Source organism: Lepisma saccharinum, unplaced genomic scaffold (assembly GCF_977018435.1).
Source record: "Lepisma saccharinum unplaced genomic scaffold, izLepSacc3.1 HAP1_SCAFFOLD_162, whole genome shotgun sequence".
NCBI classification, from domain to species: domain Eukaryota; kingdom Metazoa; phylum Arthropoda; class Insecta; order Zygentoma; family Lepismatidae; genus Lepisma; species Lepisma saccharinum.
The window spans coordinates 781,665-807,953 of record NW_028142969.1 but is presented as its reverse complement, the minus strand read 5'-3'; positions in this window follow the sequence as shown (position 1 = coordinate 807,953).

Genomic DNA, 26,289 nt, shown 5'->3' with positions numbered 1-26,289 from the left:
TAATTAACTTCAGTTGGAGGGCCCGGAGAGTGCGAAGTGGCGCCCCCTGCCTCCTCTGGCGTCGTCACTGCTTCCAACCCTCTAATAACTTCGCAGCTGATAGCCTCACCTTCGAAATGGAAGCTTGTGTGTCGGCGAATAATACAAAGAACTTGTGTTCACTGTCCCTCTTGCATTCAAAGTTTGCCGTTTTCCTTTTCAGCTTTTCCTGCAAAACTTCCTGTCAGCAAGCAAAGCAAATTACAGAAATTTTATTGCCCCTCCCTTGCATCAACTTTCATTCCTACTTTAGGCCTGGATTTATGGCACTTACCCGCTACTGCAGGTTTGCCCCCTGAATGAACGGTGTCCATTGTTTAAAGCAAAACCTCTGTCAGTGGGAAGCGGCGAAAAATAGTCTCGGAAAACGCCCTGGCCGTAAACAGACTCCCGCCACCCTAACATTGCAGTGAGCTTCCCTCTGAAGTTTGATAAAACTACTTTGTGAAATTTGTTTAGTAACGATTGAAAATGTAGACAGTAGATACTACATGTATTTTGCTAATAAACTTGAAGGCTAAATTTACAGAATAAAAAGAACAGTTACAACATTCCTTCATTTGATTCACAGAAAAGCTAATCGGAACTGGACCCACACTTTAAAATGGGATTCAAATCACTATGTTCCTTCACCGGTTATCGAACCCGGCACCCCTTGATTACAAGGTGAAGTGCTACCACTGTACCATCGGGGAGTCCCAATAGAACAAAGTTTCCTTCTACGACGATTATACAGAAGTTAGTGCACTTCCTTCATATGAAATCTATTCTAAATCAGGCTCAGTATTTCGTTATTACAATCCAAGGAATAGTATTCAAATTAAATAAGAAATAAATACATAAAAAAGCATTCTAAATAATCTTCAAACAGACGTAAAAAATCGAATGTCTCGTCTGGAGAACGAGACGAGAAAGGCGAAAGTAATCATATAAAATATTTCATTTAAGGATTACTTAGATACAAACCTCTCACATTAGATAACATTTTGTCCTTAGGTTCTTGAGAACTTCGTGTCTCAGCAAAGAAATAAGGATTATGAAATTTTTCCGAGTTTTCTGTGACTGCACAAAAAACAAAAACGTGCTTAATACAAGGAAATCGTATAGACGATTTTATTTAAGGATTACTTAGATACAAACCTCACACATTCGATAATATTTTGTCCATAGTTTCTTATGAATTTCGTGTCTCAGCGAAGAAGTAAGAATTAAAATATATTTCCCTGGTTTTCCGTGATGGTACAAAAATTGAAAATGAGCTTAAGAGAAAGTAGTCATATAGGAGATTTTATTTATGGATTGCCTAGATACAACCCTTACACAGTCGATAAGATTTGGTCCATAATTTCTTGTGAACTTCGTGATTCAGCCAGGAAGTAAGAATTTAAAAATATTTCCAGGGTTTTCCCTGAATGTACGTACAAAAATAAAAAACGGACTTAATAGAAAGTAATCATATAAATGATTTTATTTAAAGATTACCTAGATACAAACCTCACACACTCGATATTGGTGTATAGTTTCTTATGAATTCTATGTCTCAGCCAAGAAGTAAGAATTTAAAAAAAATTCCCGAGTTTTCCCTGATGTACAAAAATAAAGTAGGGGTTTAATAGAAAGTAATCATATGGAAGATTTTATTTCAAGACTAACTGGATACAAACCCTACACACTCAACAATATTTTGTCCATAGTTTCTTCTGAACCTCGTGTCTCAGCGAAGAAATAAGAATTAAGAAATATTTCCCGTGTTTTGTTGACGGTACAAAAAAACGGGCTTCATAGTAAGTAATTGTGTAGAAGATTTTATTTAAGTATTACTTAGATACAAACTCAACACATTCGATAATATCTGGTAAATAATTTCTTGTGAACTGCGTATCGTAACAAGGAAGTAAAAGTTAAAAAAACATATTTACCGCATTTTCCGCCACCTTACAAAGATTGAAAATAGGCTTAATATAAAGTAATCATATAGGATACTTTATTTATAGATTTCTTATATACGAACCTCGGATACTCGATAAGATTTCGTCCATAGTTTCTTGTGAACTTTGTCTCAATTGTAATAATATTATCCACATTACTATCAAAAAAAATAATTACAGACCGAGAAAAAAGATCACCGTTTGAGTGTGGATTTGACCCAAAATCCTCAGCACGAATTCCATTCTCTATAAAATTCTTTCTAATTGCAGTAATTTTTCTAATTTTTGATGTAGAAATTGTATTACTATTACCAATAACAGTTATTATTACTAATTCAAAACTAATATATTGAATATGTGTTAGACTCCTATTCCTATTAATCTTGCTTTTAGGTTTATATCGTGAATGAACCCAAGGATCACTAGAATGAGCATGCTAGAGTAATAGTTAATAATAATATTTGAGTTGCATTCAAAAGGTATTGAATAGTTCAATTTACTTTATTGAGCAAGAAGCAAAAGCAATCAGCTTCGACCTGAATAAATTGGTATATATTACCCTTGCTTATTTGACTGAAGCCAAAGGAAGGCGGCATATTAATGTTAATAATAAAATTAGGATTATCTCCTCAGTTAAGGGGTATATTATTAAGTGGGGGCTGCTAACTTCCATCTTTAGTGGTGAAACTCTATTAATACTCTCACACTATTTCTTTAGTATAAAATTACATTATCTTTTCATGATAAAGCTGAACTTTAAATAAGTTCAAGAAATGCCTATAGAATTATTTTATCCTTCCTAATAACTTCAATATTATGCTTTATTATAAGCTATATAAACACATATAAATTATTAATAAAATTACTATTAAAAATGAAAATATAAAATAAATATTAAAATAATTAGAATGTATTAATTGGATATTTAAAGAACCACTCCTTATATATTTATAGACTCCCTGTCCCCCCATAAGTTCACTTCATCCATAATCAACAGCCTTAATATATAGACCTCCAGTAATAAATGAACTACCAATTAATCCACCAGAGGATAAATAAGGTAAAAATCATATCCCCCCTAATAAATAATATATTATTTTATTATTAAAAAATGGATAAATTTCGAACAAGAAAGATGTAATATTATACCCAATTCACCCTCCCAATAAAATACATATAATTGCCACTATTTTCAAACTAAGTGGGATAATAATAACAAAAACAGAAGGAAATATTAATCATATTAACCCAGAACCACCTACAATAGATAAGAATAATAGGCCTAACATACCTTTAAATATGCCTCATCCCCCATCATCTGAAAAGAATTGAAATGATATACCTCTATAAGATTTACCAACTAAATAATAATTTAATCGAAAACTATAGGCTATAGTTATACCCGTAGAAACTCATAATAAAACAAATATTACTAAATTAAAAGAAGATATACTTAATATTTCCAAAATTAAATCCTTAGAATAAAACCCAGCCCAAAACGGTATTCCACATAAGGCAAGACTAGAAATTATTATACAAGAAATAGTTATTGGTATTTTATTAATTAGACCCCCCTACAACGAATATCCTGAACATCCCCTATTACATGAATAACTACACCGGCACATAAAAACAATAAAGACTTAAATATAGCATGTGTCAATAAATGGAAAAATGATAACTCCTTTAACCCCACAGATAATGTTAACATTATTAACCCAAGTTGTCTTAATGTAGATAAAGCAATAATTTTCCTCAAATCATATTCAAAATTAGCACCAACCCCAGCTATAAATATAGTTAACCCTGACAGTAATAAGAGTATCCTACCAAAAACAGTATATATATATCAGTATATCTCCAAAACGAATTAATAAATAAACTCCAGCAGTAACCAAAGTAGAAGAATGAACTAATGCAGAAACTGGGGTGGGTGCAGCCATAGCTGCCGGCAATCATGCAGAAAATGGAATTTGTGCACTCTTTGTTATCCCAGCAATAATAATAAATCTAGTAATTAATATTATATCAAAGTCAGAAACTAATCATAAATAATAGATATAATTTCAGCTACCATAATTTAATATTCAAGCAATAGATAATAAAATAAATACATCACCAATTCGGTTAGACAAAGCAGTTAATATTCCAGCAGAATAGGAACGAACATTCTGATAATAAATTACTAGGCAGTAAGAAACTAGTCCTAGACCATCCCATCCTAAAATAATTCTAATAATATTAGGAGAAATAATTAAAAACATTATAGACCCGACAAATAATAAAACTAAAATAATAAATCGATTTATATTATAATCCCCTTCTATATAAGAACCTCTATAATTAATAACCATAGAAGAGATATATATAACTAATCCTATAAAAATTAAAGATATTCAATCAAATAATATTGTTATGATAATACTAGAACTATTCAAATTAACAATATTTCACTCAATAAAAATTGTAATATCCCTAATTAAAAATATTATCCCTAATAATAATAAAATTATTCTACTAATTAATAAAATAATTGATACTATACTTGTAATAAAAAAATTAAAAACCATTGATCTAAGAACTTTTTAGCTACCAGTAAGTCCACAACTTACTATTCTACTTAAACTACTTAAATAATTTAAATTCAATGAAATATTGGAGAACAAAAAAAAAATAAAAAATTTAATGGAAATAAATGACAAAATAATAATAAATATTCACGAATGTTACTTCTTCAGCAAGAAAATACACCAGAGTAGTATATTCCATGTTGAGTGTAAGAATATAAATATAAAGTATAACCAGCACTTAAAAAGGAGAGTAAACTAAAGTAGGATCACCCAATAATTCTATTTAATAGACTAATTTCACCCAACAGATTAATAGAAGGGGGGGCAGCTATATTAGTAATTCTCAATATAAATCATCATAAAGATAATCTAGGAATATAACTAATTATCCCCCTATTAATTAATATACTACGACTACCTAATCGTTCATAAGTAATATTTACTAGACAAAATATTCCAGAAGAACAAAGACCATGTGCTACTATTAAAGTAAGACTACCATTTATTCCTCATGCCCCTATAGTTATAATCCCCATCAAAACAAGACCTATATGTGCTACAGATGAATATGCAACCAAAGCCTTTAAATCAATTTGACGTATACAAACAAGACTAATTATTCAAATTCCAACAATGCTAATACCAAATCAAAAAATATTATATTTAACAGCTAATCTCTCAATACAAGAAATAATTCGCAAAATCCCATACCCTCCGAGCTTTAATAAAATCCCAGCCAAAATCATAGACCCACTAACTGGAGCCTCAACATGAGCCCTAGGTAATCACAAATGAACCAAAAATATAGGTATTTTTACTAAAAAGGCAAACACCATTCTAATATATCAATATTAATATATCTAAATATATATATATATAAACCCCCCACCTTATAATTTAACATAAAAATACCAACCAAAAGAGGTAAAGAAGCAAGTAATGTATAAAAAAGTAAATATACCCCCGCTTGTACTCGTTCTGCCTGATACCCTCACCCTAAAATTAAAAATAAAGTAGGTACTAATGATCCCTCAAAAAACAAATAAAATAAAAAAATTATTCTTATAAAAGTTAATATTATGAAAATAATAAAATAATTAACAAAAATATAAATCTACAAGGATAAAAATAAATAGATATAATACTATTTCTAGCCACTATTATTAAAAAAATAATTCAAATGCTAAGCAAAATTAAAGAGTAAGACATCACATCTAAGCCAATAAAATAACCAGCCCCCCATACTCCGATACCAAATCATACTATTAATAAAAACAAAAAACAACCAAAAATATAAGAAATTTGAACCACCATTCATAAAGAACTATTAAATCTCAAAAGGATTAAAAATATAAAATAAAAAATATATTTTAACATTTCAATAATACAAAAGAATTAAAATAATCATTACCATGAGTACGTGTAACTGATACTATAACAGATAGACCAAGAGCCCCCTCACATACACAAAACGAAATAAATAATAAACAAAAATAAGCTTCTTCCTGATTATTAATAAAATAATAAGTTATATATAAATATAAGGATAACACAATAAATTCAAGTCTTAATAGAGTTACTAATAAGTGCCTACGTTGAGAAATAAAGCATAAAAATCTAGTAAATAAAATAAATAATATAAATAATACTCTTAACATAAGTTTTTATAGTTTAATAAAAACAATGGTCTTGTAAATCATTAATGAATTAATAATTCTAAAAACATCAAGGAAGATATAATTACATCATCATTAGCTCCCAAAGCCAATATTTTTATTAAACTTCCCCTTGATATTAAAATACAATTAATACTAATCACTGTTATATTAATATTAGCACTAATAATATTATATATAACACATTAACTATCTATGGGGATCACACTAATTATACAAACTATTACTGCATGCCTAACAATATCCACATTTTTAAAATCCACATGACTTTCCTATGTATTATTTCTAGTATTTTTAGGAGGAATATTAGTTCTATTTATTTATACAACAAGACTTACACCAAATGAAATATTTAAAATAAGAACAAAAATAATAATTATGAGTGTAAGTTTAATATTATTATGTTTATTTATATTAATAATAATAGACCCATTATTAACCCCCTCAATACTACAAAATATAGATACTTATACAACCTGAAGAAGTACACCACCCTTACCAGGAATAAAATTATACAATGAATCCATTATAATAATAACTACTATAACAGTAGTATATCTATTTATTACATTAATTGCAATTGTAAAAATTACTAGACTTTCACATGGGCCTCTAAAAATAATTAAATAATTACAAATGACAAAACCAGCACGGATTTATCACCCTCTACTCAAATTAGCAAATAATGCATTAGTAGACTTGCCAGCCCCACTAAATATTTCCTATTGATGAAATTTTGGCTCACTCATAGGAATATGTCTTTCAATCCAAATCTTAACAGGTCTTTTTTTAGCAATACATTATATTTCAAGAACAGATTTAGCCTTTTCTAGAGTAATACACATCTGCCGAGATGTGAATTATGGGTGAATACTACGAACTATTCATGCTAATGGCGCCTCCATATTTTTTATTTGTATATATATACATGTTGGACGAGGAATATATTATGGATCCTACTTATATTTTCACACATGATCTATTGGGGTTATAATTATATTAGCAACAATAGCAACAGCATTTGTTGGATATGTATTACCATGAGGGCAAATATCATTTTGAGGTGCCACAGTAATTACTAATTTACTCTCGGCAATTCCATATTTAGGGACTACGTTAGTCCAATGAATTTGGGGGGGATTTGCAGTAGATAGTGCTACACTAACTCGATTCTTCGCCTTTCATTTTTTATTACCATTTATTTTAATAGCAATATCCATAATTCATCTACTTTTCTTGCATCAAACTGGGTCTAATAATCCACTATCTATTAATAGCAACATGGATAAAATTCCATTCCACCCATACTTCTCAATAAAAGATATATTAGGGTTTATACTTATAATTTTAAGACTAATACAACTCTCATTAATATTTCCAACAACCCTAGGAGACCCTGAAAACTTTACCCCTGCAAATCCACTAGTAACCCCAGTACACATTCAACCAGAGTGATACTTTCTGTTTGCATACGCCATTCTACGATCAATCCCAAATAAGCTCTGAGGAGTAGTAGCACTAGTATTATCTATTATAATTTTATTTATTATACCAATACACCATAAAAGAAATTTTCGTTGGACTACAATTTTATCCATTAAATCAAGTATTATTTTGATTAATATTTGCAACCTTTATTTTATTAACCTGAATTGGAGCCCGACCCGTAGAAACTCCATACATTACTACTGGGCAAGTATTAACAATTATATATTTTATATATTTCATTATATCCCCAGCAACCCTACTACTATGAGATAAAATCTTAAAAAAATGACTTCTTGACTGAAACTTTAAGTGTATGTCTTGAAAACATAAAATAGAATATAAATATTCTAGAAGTCTTCACATTCTAATTATTATGCAACTAAATATAAATTGATACAATCAACCCCCTAAAACCAACAAAAAAAAAAAAAATAATTTAAAGAAACCGGAAGAAAACTTTTTCAAGCTAAATATATAAGTTTATCATAACGAAATCGTGGTAGTGTCCCTCGAATTCAAATATAAATAAATCCTAAAAAAATAACCCTTAAGTAAAAAAAATAAGAAAAGTGGTATCCCCCCAACAATAAAATTCTAAATAAAACACTTATAAATAAAATACTAGCATATTCAGATATAAAAATTAAAGCAAATCCACCAGCGCTATACTCAACATTAAACCCAGAAACAAGTTCAGATTCCCCCTCAACAAAATCAAAAGGAGTCCGGTTAGTTTCAGCTAAACAAGAACTCAATCAGTAAAGCAATAAAGATAAACCATAAATAATCCTGAAAAACATTAAATAAAAGTAAATTATAGCCACCAATTAAAAAAATAAAAGATAGTAAAATTAATACTAATCTAACCTCATAAGAAATAGTTTGAGCAACGGCTCGAAGACCCCCAAGTAACGCATAATTAGAATTAGATGCCCACCCAGCAGATATTACTCTACTCATACAACATAAAAAGAAAAATACCCCCAAATAAAAATTAAATAATAAGGTGTGATATGGAAAAACAACCAAAGACAAAAATAAACTAAAAACTGGAGATATATAATATGGATAATAGTTTCTCAAAGTAGGTAATGTTTGCTCCTTAGTAAATAATTTAACTGCATCAGCAAAAGGCTGAAAAATACCACAAATCCCAACCCGATTAGGCCCCTTACGAATTTGAATATAACCTAAAACCCTGCGCTCAAATAAAGTAAAAAAAGCAACTCTAATTAAAACACATACAACTAAAATAATAAAAGAAATAACTCCAATAAATAAATCTGATATCATCTACTATAAAAAGAAATTTATCTTCATTATTGAATTCTAAATTCAATGCACTTCTCTGCCATAATAGTAATTATTATTAATCAATATTATATATATAATATAAGTATTTGGTCCTTTCGTACTAAAACACTTTTAATATTAAGAGATAGAAACCAACCTGGCTCACGCCGGTTTGAACTCAGATCATGTAAGAAATTAAAGGTCGAACAGACCATCAAATTTGAAATGCTACCCCCAAATGATATCTTAATCCAACATCGAGGTCGCAACCCCTCCTGTCGATATGATCTCTCAAGAAAGATTACGCTGTTATCCCTAAGGTAACTTATTCTTTAAATCACTAAAAATGGATCCAAATAACAAAAATTATTGAATATTAAATAAAAAAGAGCTAATTATTATCTTCCCATCACCCCAACAAAATACTATTTAATAATATATATAATTATATTACTAATCAAAACATCATTAAAATAATATAAAGATCTATAGGGTCTTATCGTCCCCTTAAAAAAATAAAGCCTTTTCACTCTAAAGTAAAATTATATATTAATTAACTAAAGACAGTCTATTCCTCGTCCAACCATTCATTCTAGCCCCCAATTAAAAGACTAATGTTTATGCTACCTTCGCACGGTCAAAATACCGCGGCCATTAAACAAATGTCATTGGGCAGGTTATACTTCATATAAAAATCATGAAAAGATGTTTTTGATAAACAGGCGAGAATAAATTTTGCCTAATTCCTTTAATTAATTAAGTAAATATACTAATAGAATCATAATTTCAAAATAAAACCAATTAAAACATATAATTAAGTAAGCAAGTAAAACCAAACTAAATTTTTAATAAAATTTCAAATAAATTATAACAAAATTACAAAAATTAGCAATCTCCAAACCAATAAATATAATAGTTTAATATAAAGTTATAACCAACATATTAACCAGAAGCACATCCCCCTAGTCATAACTAAACATTAATATTATAATATATATATATTAATATAAAAATATTTAAATGCAAAGCTATATTAAATATAATTCCCTAATAACTGGATATAAGGTAAGTCGAATAACATTTTATTACAAATAACAATTTTAACAGAAAAATATAACATTTTTACCTTAAAATTAGTCTACTAGCTCCTCACCCTTCGAGAAAATAGAATATTCAATTAAAATTTAATCCTCCCTGATACAAAAGGTACGATTATTGACATCTCCTGTAATAAAAATCAATATTTCATATATTTAATAAATCCCAACACTGTACTAATAACCTATAACAAACTAATTCATATACACTAAGTATATAACCAACCCCAATAAAATTACTTTTCATATAAAATCAACTTATAAACTAAATTCAAATAGTAATAAAATTTCTATCAAAATATGTCGAATTGCACGACTAACTACTCAATGTAAATGAATATTCTAACTAACAGAAATATTTTGATATTATATTCAAACTAGGTACACCTTCCGGTACACCTACTATGTTACGACTTATCTCACCTATATAAATGAGAGCGACGGGCGATGTGTGCATGCCCTAGAGCTAATAAACCAAAATGTTATTCTAAAACAAAATTACAATTAAATCCAATTTCAAATATAATTTCAATATATTATCCAAATCAACATAATGTAACCCATCTCCACCCACTAATAAGCTGCATCTTGACCTGAAATATATTTCAACAGAAAAAAAGAATATATATATTTAAATATTCAAATTACGGTGGTATACAAACTGATACTTTACAATAATAGGTCAAATAAAACGCGGAATATCGATTACGGGACAGGTTCCTCTAAATAGAATAAAGCACCGCCAAATTCTTTGAGTTTCAAGATCATAACTAATACTACTCAAACCAAATTTACAATGAAAATAATAGGGTATCTAATCCTAGTTTAACATATCACCTTTATAGAATTAATAAAAATAAAGAACAAATTATATTAAAAATTTCACCTAATAAATAAAATATAAACAACCAAAAATCAATTATTACTACAATTAAGCCAACAACTCTCCACTTATGTCCCCACGTCTAACCGCGGCAGCTGGCACGAATTTAGCCGGACAAAATAAATATTAAAATTTAAAATCCTGTAATCTAATTTACATTAAAATTAAACAAAACCACACACTGCGAACTAAATTCAAATACACCGTCTCAACCCATAAAAAATTGGCGGAAATTTTCCCTCTCTTTAATAAATACATATGTAAAATTTAACCAGGGAATTTTAAGCTAGAATAAAACTTTAGTTCTAAAATATAAAGAGAGGTTCTTTATTATTATATAGTATGTATTATATTAAATTAAATTATAATTAGAAATTATCTCACGAAAATTTCCTCCCTTTTTATTTTTACTCACTTTCCCATACTATATAGAACACAATTTTTTTTCCCTCAAAATTGTGTTCTATATAGATATATTAACTTCTTTTTTCTCTAGACTCAATAAGTATTAAAATGACATGTTAATTAAGTCAATTACTTTAAGTTAGACTACAAAAACTTAAAAAAAATTGGATAAAATTAAAAAGGATTCTGAAGTATTTTATATTATTTAATAAATAGGTTCTACTTATTGATCATAACAATAAAAGTCTAATAAATAGTATTATTAACCCACTATTATAACTTATATATAAATAAGATGTCTGAAAAAGGATTACCATGATAGGGTAAAGTATACATGAAATTTAACATGTTCTTATTAATTTATTTGTAACAAAAATGAATTTTTATAATTGAAAGAATTAAACTTTCTCCAATGGTATCAAACACCAAAATATAATAAAAAGGTAAGCTAATTAAGCTAGAGGGCTCATACCCCACATATGAAGGTCTATAATTAATCCTTCCCTTTTTAATGCTCACAACCCCCAAGAAAATAATATTCCTATTGACCCTCACAATAGGAACCCTCCTTTCTATTTCTTCCACCTCATGATATGCAGCCTGAATAGGCTTTGAAATTAATCTAATATCTTTTATCCCATTAATTTCTACACCAAATAATCAACGAAATACAGAAGCATCACTTAAATACTTCCTAATTCAAGCATTAGCATCATCAATAATTTTGGCTGCAGCATTAATTATAATTAATGCTGCAAACTTCAATATACAGATACAGCTTTTAACCATAGCTTTATTAATAAAAATAGGAGCTGCTCCATTTCACATTTGAATACCAGAAGTTATAGAAGGAATAACATGAATTAACTGCCTAGTAATAACAACTATTCAAAAAATTGCTCCATCAACATTGCTTAGTTATGTAATTGACAATTTAAACATAATTTTAATTTTAACAATTAGAACATCAGCAATTATTGGAGCAATTGGAGGATTAAATCAAACCTCGTTACGAAAAATTATAGCCTTTTCATCAATTAACCACATATCATGAATTATTCTAAGAATAACATCAGAAGATAATACCTGGTTAACATATTTACTACTTACTATACATCCTTATAACTACCTCTACCATTATGTTATTTTCAATGAACAAAACATACTACGTCCATCAACTGTTTATATTAAAACTTCCGCCCATTAAAAAAATATCTTTATTCATATCAATATTATCTCTTGGTGGACTACCACCTCTACTAGGGTTTTTACCAAAATGGATAGTCATTATCCAAACAACCAACTTTAAGCAATTAATTATAATTATAATCCTAATTAGCATATCGTTGCTAACCTTATATTATTACTTACGAACCTCACTTACATCAATTTTAATAAATTATAAAACTAATATATGGAATATCATTACTTAAACTTAAAAGAACAAGTATTATCAGTAGTTACAATTTTTCTCTCAGTATGTGGACTACCTATAATCCAACCAATTTACATATCTCTATAAAATCTTTATAAGGTCTTAAGTTAATTTTAAACTAATGACCTTCAAAGTCATAAATAAGGGGTACTCTTTTAGGCCTTAATACATATATGTATCACCCTGAAATTGCAGTTCAAAATTATTATTCTTAACTATAAAGCCAAAATTTAATGAGAGAGTTTTAAACTCATACATAAATTTACAGTTTATCACCTATAACTTCAGTCATCTCATTCTTGCAACGATGATTATTTTCTACTAACCATAAAGATATTGGTACAATATATTTAATTTTCGGAGTATGATCAGGAATAGTTGGAACATCATTAAGTATCTTAATCCGTATAGAATTAGGTCAACTAGGAAGTTTAATTGGAGATGATCAGATCTACAATGTGATTGTAACTGCACACGCATTTATTATAATTTTTTTCATAGTAATACCTATTATAATTGGGGGATTTGGAAACTGACTAGTACCTTTAATAATTGGAGCCCCAGACATAGCCTTCCCACGATTAAATAATATAAGATTTTGATTACTACCTCCATCATTAACTCTACTATTATCAGGAAGAATTGTAGAGAGTGGTGCAGGAACTGGTTGAACAGTATATCCTCCCCTATCTGCAGGAATTGCACATGCCGGAGCCTCTGTAGATTTATCAATTTTTTCATTACATTTAGCAGGAGTATCCTCTATTCTAGGGGCAGTAAATTTTATTACAACAGTAATTAATATACGAACTATAGGAATATCCATAGAACGAGTACCATTATTCGTATGGTCAGTAGTAATCACTGCAGTTCTACTATTATTATCACTACCAGTTCTAGCAGGAGCAATTACAATGCTATTAACAGATCGAAATTTAAATACCTCATTTTTTGACCCATCTGGTGGTGGAGACCCAATCTTATATCAACACCTATTCTGATTCTTTGGACACCCAGAAGTATATATTCTAATTCTACCGGGATTTGGAATAATTTCACATATTGTAACTCAAGAAAGAGGTAAAAAAGAAACATTTGGAGTTCTTGGAATAATTTATGCAATAATAGCAATTGGGTTCCTAGGATTTATTGTATGAGCACATCATATATTTACTGTAGGAATAGATGTTGATACTCGAGCATATTTTACTGCAGCTACAATAATTATCGCTGTACCAACAGGAATTAAGGTATTTAGATGAATTGCAACACTACATGGAACACAAATTAATTACTCTCCATCAATATTATGAGCATTAGGATTTATTTTCTTATTTACAATAGGGGGATTAACAGGAGTAGTATTTGCAAATTCATCACTAGACATTGTGCTGCATGACACATACTATGTTGTAGCACATTTTCATTATGTATTATCTATAGGAGCAGTATTTGCTATTATAGCAGGACTAGTACATTGATTTCCATTATTTACAGGAGTAATAATAAATCCAGATTGATTAAAAATTCAATTTATCTCAATATTTATTGGAGTTAACTTAACATTCTTCCCACAACATTTTCTAGGATTAAGAGGAATACCGCGACGATATTCGGATTATCCAGATGCATATACAATATGAAATGTTGTTTCAAGATTAGGATCAATCTTATCATTTACAGCAGTAATTATTATAATTTTTATTACCTGAGAAGGTATGACAAGTGCCCGACCAACATTATTTAATCTACAACAAGCATCATCAATTGAATGGTATCAAATGTCACCTCCCTCTGAACATACATATTCAGAACTCCCAATACTACTTACTAACAACTAATTTTTAAGGTGGCAGAGAAGTGCATTGAATTTAAGCTTCAAATATAAGGAATATCCCTTACTTAAAAGTGGCAACCTGAAATCAAGTAGGATTACAAGATAGATCCTCCCCATTAATAGAACAAATAATATTTTTCCATGACCACACAATATTAATTTTAATTATAAATTTAATTCTGAAAACATCAAGGAAGATATAATTACATCATCATTAGCTCCCAAAGCCAATATTTTTATTAAACTTCCCCTTGATATTAAAATACAATTAATACTAATCACTGTTATATTAATATTAGCACTAATAATATTATATATAACACATTAACTATCTATGGGGATCACACTAATTATACAAACTATTACTGCATGCCTAACAATATCCACATTTTTAAAATCCACATGACTTTCCTATGTATTATTTCTAGTATTTTTAGGAGGAATATTAGTTCTATTTATTTATACAACAAGACTTACACCAAATGAAATATTTAAAATAAGAACAAAAATAATAATTATGAGTGTAAGTTTAATATTATTATGTTTATTTATATTAATAATAATAGACCCATTATTAACCCCCTCAATACTACAAAATATAGATACTTATACAACCTGAAGAAGTACACCACCCTTACCAGGAATAAAATTATACAATGAATCCATTATAATAATAACTACTATAACAGTAGTATATCTATTTATTACATTAATTTCAATTGTAAAAATTACTAGACTTTCACATGGGCCTCTAAAAATAATTAAATAATTACAAATGACAAAACCAGCACGGATTTATCACCCTCTACTCAAATTAGCAAATAATGCATTAGTAGACTTGCCAGCCCCACTAAATATTTCCTATTGATGAAATTTTGGCTCACTCATAGGAATATGTCTTTCAATCCAAATCTTAACAGGTCTTTTTTTAGCAATACATTATATTTCAAGAACAGATTTAGCCTTTTCTAGAGTAATACACATCTGCCGAGATGTGAATTATGGGTGAATACTACGAACTATTCATGCTAATGGCGCCTCCATATTTTTTATTTGTATATATATACATGTTGGACGAGGAATATATTATGGATCCTACTTATATTTTCACACATGATCTATTGGGGTTATAATTATATTAGCAACAATAGCAACAGCATTTGTTGGATATGTATTACCATGAGGGCAAATATCATTTTGAGGTGCCACAGTAATTACTAATTTACTCTCGGCAATTCCATATTTAGGGACTACGTTAGTCCAATGAATTTGGGGGGGATTTGCAGTAGATAGTGCTACACTAACTCGATTCTTCGCCTTTCATTTTTTATTACCATTTATTTTAATAGCAATATCCATAATTCATCTACTTTTCTTGCATCAAACTGGGTCTAATAATCCACTATCTATTAATAGCAACATGGATAAAATTCCATTCCACCCATACTTCTCAATAAAAGATATATTAGGGTTTATACTTATAATTTTAAGACTAATACAACTCTCATTAATATTTCCAACAACCCTAGGAGACCCTGAAAACTTTACCCCTGCAAATCCACTAGTAACCCCAGTACACATTCAACCAGAGTGATACTTTCTGTTTGCATACGCCATTCTACGATCAATCCCAAATAAGCTTGGAGGAGTAGTAGCACTAGTATTATCTATTATAATTTTATTTATTATACCAATACACCATAAAAGAAATTTTCGTTGGACTACAATTTTATCCATTAAATCAAGTATTATTTTGATTAATATTTGCAACCTTTATTTTATTAACCTGAATTGGAGCCCGACCCGTAGAAACTCCATACATTACTACTGGGCAAGTATTAACAATTATATATTTTATATATTTCATTATATCCCCAGCAACCCTACTACTATGAGATAAAATCTTAAAAAAATGACTTCTTGACTGAAACTTTAAGTGTATGTCTTGAAAACATAAAATAGAATATAAATATTCTAGAAGTCTTCACATTCTAATTATTATGCAACTAAATATAAATTGATACAATCAACCCCCTAAAACCAACAAAAAAAAAAAATAATTTAAAGAAACCGGAAGAAAACTTTTTCAAGCTAAATATATAAGTTTATCATAACGAAATCGTGGTAGTGTCCCTCGAATTCAAATATAAATAAATCCTAAAAAAATAACCCTTAAGTAAAAAAAATAAGAAAAGTGGTATCCCCCCAACAATAAAATTCTAAATAAAACACTTATAAATAAAATACTAGCATATTCAGATATAAAAATTAAAGCAAATCCACCAGCGCTATACTCAACATTAAACCCAGAAACAAGTTCAGATTCCCCCTCAGCAAAATCAAAAGGAGTCCGGTTAGTTTCAGCTAAACAAGAACTCAATCAGGCTAACGCCAACGGTAAAGCAATAAAGATAAACCATAAATAATCCTGAAAAACATTAAATAAAAGTAAATTATAGCCACCAATTAAAAAAATAAAAGATAGTAAAATTAATACTAATCTAACCTCATAAGAAATAGTTTGAGCAACGGCTCGAAGACCCCCAAGTAACGCATAATTAGAATTAGATGCCCACCCAGCAGATATTACTCTATACACTCCTATTCTCATACAACATAAAAAGAAAAATACCCCCAAATAAAAATTAAATAATAAGGTGTGATATGGAAAAACAACCAAAGACAAAAATAAACTAAAAACTGGAGATATATAATATGGATAATAGTTTCTCAAAGTAGGTAATGTTTGCTCCTTAGTAAATAATTTAACTGCATCAGCAAAAGGCTGAAAAATACCACAAATCCCAACCCGATTAGGCCCCTTACGAATTTGAATATAACCTAAAACCCTGCGCTCAAATAAAGTAAAAAAAGCAACTCTAATTAAAACACATACAACTAAAATAATAAAAGAAATAACTCCAATAAATAAATCTGATATCATCTACTATAAAAAGAAATTTATCTTCATTATTGAATTCTAAATTCAATGCACTTCTCTGCCATAATAGTAATTATTATTAATCAATATTATATATATAATATAAGTATTTGGTCCTTTCGTACTAAAACACTTTTAATATTAAGAGATAGAAACCAACCTGGCTCACGCCGGTTTGAACTCAGATCATGTAAGAAATTAAAGGTCGAACAGACCATCAAATTTGAAATGCTACCCCCAAATGATATCTTAATCCAACATCGAGGTCGCAACCCCTCCTGTCGATATGATCTCTCAAGAAAGATTACGCTGTTATCCCTAAGGTAACTTATTCTTTAAATCACTAAAAATGGATCCAAATAACAAAAATTATTGAATATTAAATAAAAAAGAGCTAATTATTATCTTCCCATCACCCCAACAAAATACTATTTAATAATATATATAATTATATTACTAATCAAAACATCATTAAAATAATATAAAGATCTATAGGGTCTTATCGTCCCCTTAAAAAAATAAAGCCTTTTCACTCTAAAGCAAAATTATATATTAATTAACTAAAGACAGTCTATTCCTCGTCCAACCATTCATTCTAGCCCCCAATTAAAAGACTAATGTTTATGCTACCTTCGCACGGTCAAAATACCGCGGCCATTAAACAAATGTCATTGGGCAGGTTATACTTCATATAAAAATCATGAAAAGATGTTTTTGATAAACAGGCGAGAATAAATTTTGCCTAATTCCTTTAATTAATTAAGTAAATATACTAATAGAATCATAATTTCAAAATAAAACCAATTAAAACATATAATTAAGTAAGCAAGTAAAACCAAACTAAATTTTTAATAAAATTTCAAATAAATTATAACAAAATTACAAAAATTAGCAATCTCCAAACCAATAAATATAATAGTTTAATATAAAGTTGTAATTTCCAATTTTACATTTTCTTGTTCTTCTTTTGCATTGCTTTATAATTTGATCCATGAATAATATGAAAAGAAGAGGACTAAGTCCATCACCTTGTTTTACACCTTTTCCCATGTTAAATTCCTTGGAGGATTGTCCATTTATTCGAACCGTTCCTTTAACGTTCTTATATAGACTTTGAATTATTCTAGTCAGTTTTGATGTAACTTGGAACTGATGAAGGGCCTTCCATATTTGTCCTCTTGGTACTCTGTCGAAGGCAGACTTTAAGTCAATAAAAGCTGTAAATATTTCCCCTCCTCTGCTTAGTATCTTCTCTATTACGTTCCTCAGGGAGAAGATTAGATCTTGAGTTTGACGGTGAGGCCTGAAACCTGCTTGCTCTTCTTCCAATTTATCTTCCACTTGTTGCCTTAATCTTTTTTCTATAATGTGTGAAAATAGTTTCTGGGCCACTGGCGCTAAGCATATTGCTCTATAGTTTGAGCAATCGAGGGTACTTCCTTTTTTGTGTATAGGAATTATTACATTATTTTCCCAATCTTTTGGTATTCTCTCTGTTGCCCATATTAGTCTGTATAAGTCCCATATCCATTTTCCTATTTCCTTTCCTCCATATTTTATAAATTCTGGATGTATATTATCCCAACCGGGTGCTTTACCAGTTTTTAAGGATTTAATTGCCTCTTGTACTTCTTTTAGTTGTATTTCTTCCTCAGCTTCCACGTTCTCATTTTCTTCCCTCATTGGTCTTTCTTCATACAATTCCTCCTCTTCTTCTCTAAAGGTTTCCGCATAATATTCATTCCACGTGTCTAAAATTTCCTTCATATTGGTTTTCACCTCATTATTCTTGTTTTTGATATTCCTTATTTTCTTTCCTCGTTTTCCTTTCAGATTTTTCAACACATGCCAAAATTTTCTTGGATTATTTTTATGATTTTCTTCTATTTCCTTTCCAAATTGTTCCCAGGTTTCCTTCTTCGCTGTTCTCACTATCCGTTTTGCTGTATCTCTTGCCTGTATATAAGCTTCTTTATCCTCCATTCTTTTGGTCTTTAAGTATTTTAGCCATGCTTTCTTTTTAATTGCAACTTTTCCTTTCACATTATTGCTCCACCATCTTGTCTGCTTCTTTTTATTTGTTATCTTTACTATTCCACATATTTCTGTTGCAACTTCATTGAGGCTTTCTTTAATTACTTTCCATTTATTTTCTACATTCCATTCTTGTCCATGGTTTTGTTCTTTTTCTCTAAGTTTTTCTTTCAGTTTCCTCTGAAACTCCTTTCTTTTATTTTGGATTTCTAATGTTGATATTTTAAGTTTAGTAAGGTTTATCTTAATTGGTGCAGGTAGTGGTTTGAATCGGGTCGTCATTACTAGTAGTCTATGTTGAGTACTGAGTTCGGCGCTGCGAAAAACTTTTACATCCATTACATCATAATGGGTGTTTTTTGTATATACGCAGTAATCTATTGTGCTCTGTGCTCCTCTGCTAATTGCTTCAAAGGTAATTTGATGTATTCTTTTATGCGGGAAGAAGGAGTTTCCGATGCGGAGCTCGTTATCAATACAGAACTCCAGCATTTTATCTCCATTGCTGTTTCGGGTCTTTTCAGCACCATACCTTCCCAAACTTCCATGTCCTCGTCTAATTTCATTTCCCACTCTAGCATTCCAATCTCCCATTATAATAACGTTTTCCGTTACATTTCTAGCCTCATCTAATATTTGTTGGAGGGAATTGTAATATAGTTCTTTTTCTAGTTCATCTTTATCCTCTGTAGGAGCGTATACTTGTATAATGGCAATCCTACGGTTTAATTCCAATTCCAAATTCAGTCTTATTATCCTAGAGTTAACTGCTTTCCAGTCAGTTACTCTAGTGTTCAGTCTTTCGCTAATAATAATTCCCACACCTTCTTTTGCTCTACTCCTTCTTTCTACTCCTGAATATCTGAGAACATATCCTTTTTCCATGTCAACCTCTCCTGATCCTTTCTTTTTGACTTCACTTATTCCTAATATTTCTAATTTGTATTTCTCCATTTCCTTTACAATCTCCACTTCCTTTCCTGAGAGGGAGGTGATGTTCCAGGTTCCAAATCTCATAGTCCGTTTTACCTTGCATTGTCGTCGTTGTTTACTCTGTTCGGCTTCTATTCCTGTGTTTCTCTGAGTATGTATTATTTCACTTCATGTGGGTTATTAGCCCTACGATGAAGCTAGGGCAGTGGGAGGAGTGCCCCCTTTAAGCCTCTGCCCTTGCTTGGTTTTCTTTCTGGGTTTGCTCCCATAGCCTTCGGGTCAAAACCCTTACCACAAGGCAGTGGGGTTTTAGCTCTTCCGCCTCTTAGGATGTTGGGACTCTACAGTCTTTTCCACCTCTAGAGCCGTTGGCCGGTTTTCTGTTAGGGTTCCTTCCCTTAGCCTTTGGGGATCCCTCCCCTCCCTACAAGGCAGTAGGGGCAGTGCTTATTTAATGGCGGCACTTCCTCGCCATGTCACAATGCTGTCATTGGGCTTTTCTGGGTTTTTATTGAGTATGGACTTGCCAAAGACCATCCTCCCCAGGCCCTGTTAGCATTGTCGCCTCGGTCCGGGACTGCTTATTTGGCATTGCCTTATTCACAGCTAACCACCATATCTGATGGCCGTTCGCTATCCGCCACCTGCGACCCGCCCAGTTGCTGAGGCTCGCATCGGAAAGTTATAACCAACATATTAACCAGAAGCACATCCCCCTAGTCATAACTAAACATTAATATTATAATATATATATATTAATATAAAAATATTAAAATGCAAAGCTATATTAAATATAATTCCCTAATAACTGGATATAAGGTAAGTCGAATAACATTTTATTACAAATAACAATTTTAACAGAAAAATATAACACTTTTACCTTAAAATTAGTCTACTAGCTCCTCATCCTTCGAGAAAATAGAATATTCAATTAAAATTTAATCCTCCCTGATACAAAAGGTACGATTATTGACATCTCCTGTAATAAAAATCAATATTTCATATATTTAATAAATCCCAACACTGTACTAATAACCTATAACAAACTAATTCATATACACTAAGTATATAACCAACCCCAATAAAATTACTTTTCATATAAAATCAACTTATAAACTAAATTCAAATAGTAATAAAATTTCTATCAAAATATGTCGAATTGCACGACTAACTACTCAATGTAAATGAATATTCTAACTAACAGAAATATTTTGATATTATATTCAAACTAGGTACACCTTCCGGTACACCTACTATGTTACGACTTATCTCACCTATATAAATGAGAGCGACGGGCGATGTGTGCATGCCCTAGAGCTAATAAACCAAAATGTTATTCTAAAACAAAATTACAATTAAATCCAATTTCAAATATAATTTCAATATATTATCCAAATCAACATAATGTAACCCATCTCCACCCACTAATAAGCTGCATCTTGACCTGAAATATATTTCAACAGAAAAAAAGAGTATATATATTTAAATATTCAAATTACGGTGGTATACAAACTGATACTTTACAATAATAGGTCAAATAAAACGCGGAATATCGATTACGGGACAGGTTCCTCTAAATAGAATAAAGCACCGCCAAATTCTTTGAGTTTCAAGATCATAACTAATACTACTCAAACCAAATTTACAATGAAAATAATAGGGTATCTAATCCTAGTTTAACATATCACCTTTATAGAATTAATAAAAATAAAGAACAAATTATATTAAAAATTTCACCTAATAAATAAAATATAAACAACCAAAAATCAATTATTACTACAATTAAGCCAACAACTCTCCACTTATGTCCCCACGTCTAACCGCGGCAGCTGGCACGAATTTAGCCGGACAAAATAAATATTAAAATTTAAAATCCTGTAATCTAATTTACATTAAAATTAAACAAAACCACACACTGCGAACTAAATTCAAATACACCGTCTCAACCCATAAAAAATTGGCGGAAATTTTCCCTCTCTTTAATAAATACATATGTAAAATTTAACCAGGGAATTTTAAGCTAGAATAAAACTTTAGTTCTAAAATATAAAGAGAGGTTCTTTATTATTATATAGTATGTATTATATTAAATTAAATTATAATTAGAAATTATCTCACGAAAATTTCCTCCCTTTTTATTTTTACTCACTTTCCCATACTATATAGAACACAATTTTTTTTCCCTCAAAATTGTGTTCTATATAGATATATTAACTTCTTTTTTCTCTAGACTCAATAAGTATTAAAATGACATGTTAATTAAGTCAATTACTTTAAGTTAGACTACAAAAACTTAAAAAAAATTGGATAAAATTAAAAAGGATTCTGAAGTATTTTATATTATTTAATAAATAGGTTCTACTTATTGATCATAACAATAAAAGTCTAATAAATAGTATTATTAACCCACTATTATAACTTATATATAAATAAGATGTCTGAAAAAGGATTACCATGATAGGGTAAAGTATACATGAAATTTAACATGTTCTTATTAATTTATTTGTAACAAAAATGAATTTTTATAATTGAAAGAATTAAACTTTCTCCAATGGTATCAAACCCCATAGTGCATCATACACCAAAATATAATAAAAAGGTAAGCTAATTAAGCTAGAGGGCTCATACCCCACATATGAAGGTCTATAATTAATCCTTCCCTTTTTAATGCTCACAACCCCCAAGAAAATAATATTCCTATTGACCCTCACAATAGGAACCCTCCTTTCTATTTCTTCCACCTCATGATATGCAGCCTGAATAGGCTTTGAAATTAATCTAATATCTTTTATCCCATTAATTTCTACACCAAATAATCAACGAAATACAGAAGCATCACTTAAATACTTCCTAATTCAAGCATTAGCATCATCAATAATTTTGGCTGCAGCATTAATTATAATTAATGCTGCAAACTTCAATATACAGATACAGCTTTTAACCATAGCTTTATTAATAAAAATAGGAGCTGCTCCATTTCACATTTGAATACCAGAAGTTATAGAAGGAATAACATGAATTAACTGCCTAGTAATAACAACTATTCAAAAAATTGCTCCATCAACATTGCTTAGTTATGTAATTGACAATTTAAACATAATTTTAATTTTAACAATTAGAACATCAGCAATTATTGGAGCAATTGGAGGATTAAATCAAACCTCGTTACGAAAAATTATAGCCTTTTCATCAATTAACCACATATCATGAATTATTCTAAGAATAACATCAGAAGATAATACCTGGTTAACATATTTACTACTTACTATACATCCTTATAACTACCTCTACCATTATGTTATTTTCAATGAACAAAACATACTACGTCCATCAACTGTTTATATTAAAACTTCCGCCCATTAAAAAAATATCTTTATTCATATCAATATTATCTCTTGGTGGACTACCACCTCTACTAGGGTTTTTACCAAAATGGATAGTCATTATCCAAACAACCAACTTTAAGCAATTAATTATAATTATAATCCTAATTAGCATATCGTTGCTAACCTTATATTATTACTTACGAACCTCACTTACATCAATTTTAATAAATTATAAAACTAATATATGGAATATCATTACTTAAACTTAAAAGAACAAGTATTATCAGTAGTTACAATTTTTCTCTCAGTATGTGGACTACCTATAATCCAACCAATTTACATATCTCTATAAAATCTTTATAAGGTCTTAAGTTAATTTTAAACTAATGACCTTCAAAGTCATAAATAAGGGGTACTCTTTTAGGCCTTAATACATATATGTATCACCCTGAAATTGCAGTTCAAAATTATTATTCTTAACTATAAAGCCAAAATTTAATGAGAGAGTTTTAAACTCATACATAAATTTACAGTTTATCACCTATAACTTCAGTCATCTCATTCTTGCAACGATGATTATTTTCTACTAACCATAAAGATATTGGTACAATATATTTAATTTTCGGAGTATGATCAGGAATAGTTGGAACATCATTAAGTATCTTAATCCGTATAGAATTAGGTCAACTAGGAAGTTTAATTGGAGATGATCAGATCTACAATGTGATTGTAACTGCACACGCATTTATTATAATTTTTTTCATAGTAATACCTATTATAATTGGGGGATTTGGAAACTGACTAGTACCTTTAATAATTGGAGCCCCAGACATAGCCTTCCCACGATTAAATAATATAAGATTTTGATTACTACCTCCATCATTAACTCTACTATTATCAGGAAGAATTGTAGAGAGTGGTGCAGGAACTGGTTGAACAGTATATCCTCCCCTATCTGCAGGAATTGCACATGCCGGAGCCTCTGTAGATTTATCAATTTTTTCATTACATTTAGCAGGAGTATCCTCTATTCTAGGGGCAGTAAATTTTATTACAACAGTAATTAATATACGAACTATAGGAATATCCATAGAACGAGTACCATTATTCGTATGGTCAGTAGTAATCACTGCAGTTCTACTATTATTATCACTACCAGTTCTAGCAGGAGCAATTACAATGCTATTAACAGATCGAAATTTAAATACCTCATTTTTTGACCCATCTGGTGGTGGAGACCCAATCTTATATCAACACCTATTCTGATTCTTTGGACACCCAGAAGTATATATTCTAATTCTACCGGGATTTGGAATAATTTCACATATTGTAACTCAAGAAAGAGGTAAAAAAGAAACATTTGGAGTTCTTGGAATAATTTATGCAATAATAGCAATTGGGTTCCTAGGATTTATTGTATGAGCACATCATATATTTACTGTAGGAATAGATGTTGATACTCGAGCATATTTTACTGCAGCTACAATAATTATCGCTGTACCAACAGGAATTAAGGTATTTAGATGAATTGCAACACTACATGGAACACAAATTAATTACTCTCCATCAATATTATGAGCATTAGGATTTATTTTCTTATTTACAATAGGGGGATTAACAGGAGTAGTATTTGCAAATTCATCACTAGACATTGTGCTGCATGACACATACTATGTTGTAGCACATTTTCATTATGTATTATCTATAGGAGCAGTATTTGCTATTATATTGATACATTGATACATTGATTTCCATTATTTACAGGAGTAATAATAAATCCAGATTGATTAAAAATTCAATTTATCTCAATATTTATTGGAGTTAACTTAACATTCTTCCCACAACATTTTCTAGGATTAAGAGGAATACCGCGACGATATTCGGATTATCCAGATGCATATACAACATGAAATGTTGTTTCAAGATTAGGATCAATCTTATCATTTACAGCAGTAATTATTATAATTTTTATTACCTGAGAAGGTATGACAAGTGCCCGACCAACATTATTTAATCTACAACAAGCATCATCAATTGAATGGTATCAAATGTCACCTCCCTCTGAACATACATATTCAGAACTCCCAATACTACTTACTAACAACTAATTTTTAAGGTGGCAGAGAAGTGCATTGAATTTAAGCTTCAAATATAAGGAATATCCCTTACTTAAAAGTGGCAACCTGAAATCAAGTAGGATTACAAGATAGATCCTCCCCATTAATAGAACAAATAATATTTTTCCATGACCACACAATATTAATTTTAATTATAAATTTAATTCTGAAAACATCAAGGAAGATATAATTACATCATCATTAGCTCCCAAAGCCAATATTTTTATTAAACTACCCCTTGATATTAAAATAAAATTAATACTAATTACTGTTATATAACTATTAGC